This window comes from Arvicola amphibius, chromosome X, assembly GCF_903992535.2.
Source record: "Arvicola amphibius chromosome X, mArvAmp1.2, whole genome shotgun sequence".
Lineage (NCBI taxonomy): Eukaryota > Metazoa > Chordata > Mammalia > Rodentia > Cricetidae > Arvicola > Arvicola amphibius.
In genome coordinates, this window is record NC_052065.1 from 39028255 (window position 1) to 39036169 (window position 7915).

Here is a 7915-nt window from a genome sequence, read left to right on the forward strand (position 1 = left end):
GAATTCCCATCAGAAGAATTTCATGTGGCCAAAAGATACTTAAAAACATGTTTTTCATCCTTAGCTACCAGAGAAATCCAAATCAAAACAACTTTGAGATACCATCTTACACCTGTCAGAATGACTAAGATCAAAACCACTAAATAATAGCTTGTGCTGGAGAGGATGTGGAGCAAAGGGAATACTCGTCCATTGCTGGTGGGAATGCAAACTTGTGTAACCACTTTGGAAATCAGTGTTGTGTTTTCTCAGAAAACTGGGAATCAATCTACCTTAGGATTCATCAATTCCACTCTTGGGAATATATCCAAAAGATGCTCAATCATACTACAAGAGCATTTGTTCAACTATGTTCATAGCAGCATTATTTGTAATAGCCAGAACCTGGAAACAACCTAGATGCCCCTCAACTAAACAATGGTTTAAATAAAGTGTGGCACATCTACACATTAGAGTACTACTTCAGCAGTAAAAAATAATGACATCATAAATTTTGCATTGCAAATGCACAGAAACTAGAAAACATCGTCCTGAGTGATGTAACCCAGACCCCAAAAAACGAATATGGTATGTACTCACTCATAAGTGGAGATACTATTCATAAAACAAAGGTCAATGAGCCTATAGTTCAGGATCCTATAGAAACTAAGTAATAGGTGAACCCAAAGGAAAAAATATATAGACCCATCTGGAAATTGGAATCAGACAAAAATTTGGGAGCAGGGGGGCAGGGAGTAGAAGGGGGAGAAGGGGGTTGAGGAGAACTTGAAAGAATGGGATGGTCGAGATGAAGGAAGGACAGATATGAGAGCAAGGAAAGAGGTATCTTGATTGAGGGAGCCATTATGGAGTTATCAAGAAACCTGGCTCTAGAAAAATGCCCAAGAACTCACAGAGATGAACCCAGCTGAGACCCTAAACAATAGAGGAGAGGGTGTCTGAATTGACTTTACCCTGTAGTCAGATTGATGATTATCTTAAATATCACCACAGAACCTTCGCCCAACAACAGATGGAAACAGAGGCAATGACCCACATTGGAACACTGGACTGAGCTCCCAAGATCCAGTTGAAGAGTGGAGGAAGTGAGAGTGTGATCAAGGAATTCAAAGCCATAGGGGGGTCATCCGTTGAGACAGGTTTGCTTGAGCTAATGGAGCTCACGAACTCCAAGCGGGCTAGGAGTGAATGAGCATGGGAACAACCAAGCTCCTCTGAAGGGGGTTGACAGATGGGGCAGACTGAGGGGCCACTGATAGAGACACTGGGATGTGTCTCTATTTGCATATACTGGCTTCATGGGATCCTATTCCTTTGGATGTAAACCTTGCTCAACCTAGATGTAATAGGGAAGGCCTTGGACTTTCCACAGGGGTGGGGTGCATGGCAACTCCCTTAGGGTTGGAGGGGTGGGGGAGAGGGTTCTGTGGAGGGAGAGGGAGGGGACTGGGTAGGAGGGGAGGGAGTAGGAATTGGAATGGTATTTTTAAGTAATAAAAGAGGAAAAACATTGAGAAAAAAGGAAGTAAAATTAGTAAATTTTCAGTTGAAAAATAGAAACTCCTGACACAGAGAAAAGAAACCTCATCCACGGAGGTGATAATCATACAGGTGGTAAGAAAACCTTATAAATGATGGGGCAGTGTTCTGTTCTTGTCTTTGCAGGAAAATATTCATCTTCAAAAAGCCAAGAGACCTTGGACATTAAGATACTTAAAGAAGAAAATATAGCTATTCAGAAAGAATCACCAAGCAAAGAGAAATCTGACTTATGGTGCCATATACTCTACAGGGTAAAATTTCATTACCTGAACATGCAGGTAGTTTGTGTGTGTGTCTGTGTGTGTGTGTGCACGCACGCACGCATGTGTGTGCTCAGGTAATGAAATCATACAAACACACACACACACACACAAACACACACACACACACACACACACACACACACACATATATATATATATATATATATACATATTCTCAGTATAATAAAAGCATAAATCAAAGCTCCCTTGGAGTCAGGCAATGGGTATCTATCTCTAAATCCAAACATGTTGTTAAAAAAAATTTCAGAGTGTCTGTATCATATCCAGAGCCATCCGGATATGGGACAGGAAGAAGAAAGAAGTTAGGAAAGATTTTACTTTTCTCCATATTTTTGTCTTTATTGTACCTTTCATTGAAATAATGTTTAAGTTTTACACAATGAACAGTAATTTTTCCTGAAGTAAACTTTGAAGTTTCCAGGAAGAAGACTGGACCCCATAACAACAATTCCACCTGGCAGGTATATCCTGGTGCTGATAGCACTAATTTAAGATTGGTTTTGGGTACCAACTGCTCAAAATGATTCCTACTTGGTCAGCTGAAATGTTGCACCTTCTTACAATGTTATGGCCAGAACTTCAAATAAGAACTTCAGAAAAAACCTATTGACTACTCAGAGACTATTTGCAATTATACCAGACAGTAATCTTGAAACTTACCCATAATTTATGTTTTACAGGATCTCATAGAAAGAACATCACCCCCATGACAGCTAGAAGTAATTCTAGAAGACGATGTCCCCTCTCCCAAAAAAAGTTTATCTTCAGGGTTAGGGACATCAAATAGGGGCTTGTTATAACTGGTATAGGATTGGGGGTTGGGGTATAAATTTTGTAATCTGAGCGTTCTTTTTGAAAAAAAAAAGTAAAAGGAGATATAAATATGATAAGATAGAAAGGTAGATTATTGAATCTACTTTTAAAAGGCAACTATTTGTTTTAAATGTTTTACTTTGGTTTTACTTTTGTATATTTTATACAAATTTTGTATATTGATAAAATTTGAGATTAATTTTGTTAAACATATTATATACATTTCTAGCTTGTTCAAGGTATTGTACTATAAAAACTCATTTTACAAAGTAATGCAAATTTCTAGTCCTTGAAAATTACTAATAACTGTTTAGAATAATAAATATAGTTTAGTAGTTAATCACCTAGTATAATTGAAGTTGTAGTCACATCAGGTATATTTTCAAGGTCAAACAAAGATATAATTTCAATATATAAGTTATCTTCAAACACTTCAGAGATGTACAAAATATGGCATTTATGATCTTTTAATAACCTATGACAATGAGACTTGCCTGTTCCTGGCAGCACCAACCTACTTCAGAGAAGATAATGGGCACTCAATATTTTCTAATAAAAAAGTCAGAAATATACAGTGAAAAAAATAAGTCATCATCAACAATATGTTCAGATTTACCTGGATCTCAGCAAGTAGGAGAATGAAAATAGGATGATTGTTTTTTGCCCTGTACAAAATTCAAGTCCAAGTGGATCAAAGACTGAGGCAGGGCAATACAAGCACAAGCAAGTGCATGCAAATTACAATGAATAAAAAATTTGAGGCTGGGCGGGGTGGTGGCACAGGCCTTTAATCCCAGCACTTGGGAGGCAGAGGCAGGCGGATCTCTGTGAGTTCGAGACCAGCCTGGTCTACCAAGAGCTAGCTCCAGGGACAGGCTCTAAAGCTGCAGAGAAACCCTGTCTCGAAAAACCAAAAAAAAAAAAAAAAAAAAAAAAAAATTTGCCAAAACAAGTCAGTGGACCAAAGACATGGTAACTAATGAAACATGCTCCTAGTTAATCACAATACACCAGCCGTTACTTCCAGTTTCCAAATGACCAACCTGTGGCAGCCTAATTTCCCTAACCCCATAAAAATCCCCAACCTGTTTACAGTTTCTCTATTGGAATCTCTAGAGAGTCTGTGTCATTGCCTCCTTGTCTTCTCACACCCTGCCCCCCTAGGAAACAGGGATCGCATAAAAGGCAGCAGCAATAATCCTGTAAAGCTACAAATAACAACAGACACGGATGGTCCTTTTTCTTTTGCTAGCTTTTTATGTCCTCGTTACTCTCTTTTGGGCACTTTTCTTGCTTGCTTGCTGCCCTGGCTGCATGTCCCCATCCTGACTGCCAGCATTTTGAGTTGGCCCCCTTTGGCTGTTTTTGGTGAGTTAACCCCTATTTTCTTTTCCTAAGATCTTGGTGAGTTGGGTTTTATTTTTCCTATCCCTACATTTTCTTTTCTTTCCCCTGTTTGTCTTCCTGGTTAGGAACTCTCCATCATGAATCACTTCTTTCAGGTACCTCCACATAAGGGCTTACCATCCAGGAATTAGAACCCTCTGCCAGGTCTTTTTCACCTGGAGACACTGTATGAGCATATGGCTGCGACCTAACAAACCATAGAAGTCTCTCACTATAAGCAGCACACTTGGTCCACAAACACTGCCTTTCCTTTCTTTTCTGTCCTTGTCCTCACAGGGACACCCTCACATCCTAAGAGTGACGGATGACTTTTTATGGAGCCACTCTTTGGGATTGTCTGAAGGCTCTCTTGCTTTACTGGGATCCTGACTACTCTATGGAGTGTGAAATGTTAGACTTCCTCTCCTAGTCTCTCTTAATTAATCCAATCATGACCATCAGCTAAGAGCCATTAGTGTTGTGGCCATTCTCTTAATTCACAGAAAGGTTTTAGCTGTTCAACTGTGGGTGAGTCTCTTTTCCCTTTTGAGATTGCAAGGTTCTCCTTAGATAGCAACTACTTCCACTAGCTTGGCCCTGGAGCTGAGCATGGGGTCTGAGATGAATTTGTTGCCACTTACCCTATGTCTTCTGACTGCCTTCTTCTTTGCTGCTGTTCCTCACAGGCTTTCCCTGGAGCTCATCATGAATGGTGTCCCTTCCTTGGAGTAATGGGGCCTTCCATTCTCTGTCAGTGCTGTTACCACCCTCTCCCCCGAATTGGTAACAGTTCTGTGAGCACCAAGAGAGGGCTGCTGCCCTGGATCTTGCCCATTACCTCACCTCCCACCCACACTATACAGAGCCTGGAGCAGAAGCTGCCTTTTCTGGATGTTTTGCTGAGCTATTTCTACAGCACTTTGAAGCTGAGGTGGCCCAGGCCACCATACTCTCCCCAACTCTTTTGGCCCTATTAAGCCCTGGTGTGGAGATTGCATCACCACATTGACTTGGAACCTTTGACCACCTGCAGTGTGGGCGGGGTCCTGACTGGGTTGGGCCCATCTCTATCTTCTGAGGACCTAGCTGGCCTTTTTCCCTCTTCAGTCTCTTCCTCCTTTACAACATCATCAGTCAAAGCTCAAGAAATACTTTTCCATCCATTAAGTTGGTTGCTCAGTCAGAAGTATTGTAAGGGGTATGCTGTAATGTCAAGGGCTCATTGATACTTCCACCCCAGCTGGACCTCTGGAGATCAAACCAGGCCCTCCAGTCGTAGGTGGAGACAGCCACTCCAACTCCTCTGGTAGTGCTGGGACAGTTGGTAGGGGGTTGGCTAGTGATGGCACATCCCCTGGAGAGAGAGATGGACTCACTACTTTGAGAGGCTGAGATTGAGTCATGGAGGGGGATCCTTGAAAGACAGAGCAGGAATGGGACAGAGAGAAGAGTTGTTCAGTTTTGTGAGGTGCTGAAGAAGCTGGTCCTGACCCAGCAAAAGTGTGTCATGGAGGAGAGGTGACTGGGCTAAACTTAGGGGGAAGACGGCAAGCTCAGTGACAGAAGTGTTGCCTACTGCTCTTAAGTGAAAGAGAAGGAGGGACAGAAGTCACTGGAGTTCTTCATATCAGCCAATGCATCCCCGGGCCCAACTCAACATTCCCTGTTCTACTATCACTGCTGTCCACACAGCCATGGCCCTAAAGATGCCTGACAGGGAGAACACAACACATGTTTAGTAAAATTAGAAGGCCCTTCAGAGAACATTCCGGAGACAACTGATACACTTTATATGAAGGCCTGGTTACTTGACATCCAGAAGTGCCTAAGCCCAGGACCCTTCCCTGTTATCAGCCTCCCATCCTATGACCCTTTGCCTGGCCCCTGGGACCTTCTTCCTCACAAAGAATAACACAGACAGTCTGGAGTTGCCCTGCCTGAATCAGTCAGAGAGTCTGCCCAGCAAGGATCTGCTTCTGGGACCCAACGAAAGTAATGATCACCTGTCATAGGAGGCTTATGGGGGCCCTTCTGACTGGCCTTCAGCATCCTTCTCCTCTAGTTCTGCCTCCAATGCTGCCTCCCACTTTGACTCAATGGAACTGATTCCTCTAGAATTGCCCCCTTGCATTCCCATTGAGGAAGGGGCCCCAGCAGGGACAGTTAATAACCTCTCAGCCCCCTACCTCTCAGCCCCATGGATACTCCAGAAGCAGCCACAAGGACATTTCTGTTCCAGGGGAGACCAAGGGTGCTGAGGGGGATTAACCCCTCTCAGGATATTCTTGTTTCCATGGCATGCTCTGTCGACCCAAGGCTGGAAGGAAGCACTGACTCACATGGTGACTTTCTGGTAGGTAAGAGTGAGAAAAGATGTGGTGAATATGTCCTCACTTTCAACTTGCATGGCAGGACCAAGCATCTGTGTTTGTCAGTGAATGAGGAGGGTCACTGCTAGGTCCAACATCTGTGGATACAGTCCATTTTCAATATTCTTGAGAACTTCTGAGTGTATACCATCCCTGTGGAATCTAGAGGCTCCAGTGATATTGTCTTTGTCAGAAATGTGCCCTCCTAGTTGCAACAGGGCCAGGAGCAGCCTGGGAGCCATACCAGGGTGTGCAAGAGTGATTGGTGCTGAACTGATTTTTGTTATTTTGAGCAAGTACTCAGACAATGGGCCATGCAGCTTTAAACCCATTAGGACTGGTACTCCATATGGAAGGCAGTTTCTTGACCCCTCAGTTTTTCCTCCAGTGATGCTACACTTATAATGATGCAGCAGCATAGCCAAACCCCATGCAAATCTGCAATTTGGACTTAATGTCACCCTAGAAAGGCTTATTGGCCATGGGCAATACACTGATCCTGTATCACAATCCATGATAGACCTGCATGCCTATTTCCTTCAAGTGTCAGACCTAGCCTTCAAGGCCCTCAAACTGTACACCCCAGCACAGTATAGGCTATTTCCACAATCTTGTCCAACAGGCAGCACAAACATTTCCTGAATATTTGACCTGTGTCACCAATGCTATTAAAAAGTGTGTCCCATCTGGCCCTCCCAAAGATATCCTTATTAAATAGCTAACCTGGGAGGAGCTCAATACCATCACAGATAATGTCACTGCATCTCTTATAAATGAAGATATTCATAAGTGGGTCTTAGCCACCCATGATATTGACACACATAATGGGCTCATTTCCATTCTTACAGCTTCCATCAATGCCTTATTCAATGCCAAACTTGACAAGGAAGATAAATCCACCCAACGAGACTGTACTTTCGTTGAAATCTCTCAGAGTCTGTGTTGTTGCCTCTGCTTCTTCTCACCCCCTGCCCCTTGGGAAACAAGGCTCACACCACAGGCAGCAGCATCAAGCCTGCATTAACTACAAAAGACCTCAACATAAATCTAGATACATAGAACATGATAAAATAGAAAGTGGCAAATAGCCTTGAACACATTGACACTCTGCTTCATGAACAGGGGACAAATAGAGCATGCATTAATATTGACTATTAATAAATTGGATCTCATGAAATTAAAAGTATTGGTAAAGCAAAAAAACATAATCAAAAGGACAAATCAGCATCCTATATAACTGGAAAAGAGTTTCACCATCTTCATATCTGACAGAGTGCCAATTTCCAAAATATGTAACGAATCTGAGATTCCATTATACACCAGTCAAAATGTCTAAGATTAAAAACACAAGTGACTGCTGATTATGGAGAGGATGTGGAGCAAAATAAAAATTCCTCCACTGCTGGAGTGAGTGTAAGCTTGTACAGATACTTTGAAATTCATTATAGTGGTTTCCCAGAAATTTGAGAACCAATCTACTGCTCGATCCAATAATACCACTCTTGGGCATAAACCCAAAGG

The 7915-nt window shown here is 42.5% G+C and overlaps 1 pseudogene; it reads left to right on the forward strand.

Annotated features, from left to right (window-relative positions):
* The first annotated feature begins 4730 nt into the window (after window positions 1-4730).
* On the forward strand, window positions 4731-6603 carry LOC119805214 (annotated as a pseudogene).
* The last annotated feature ends 1312 nt before the right edge of the window (window positions 6604-7915 follow it).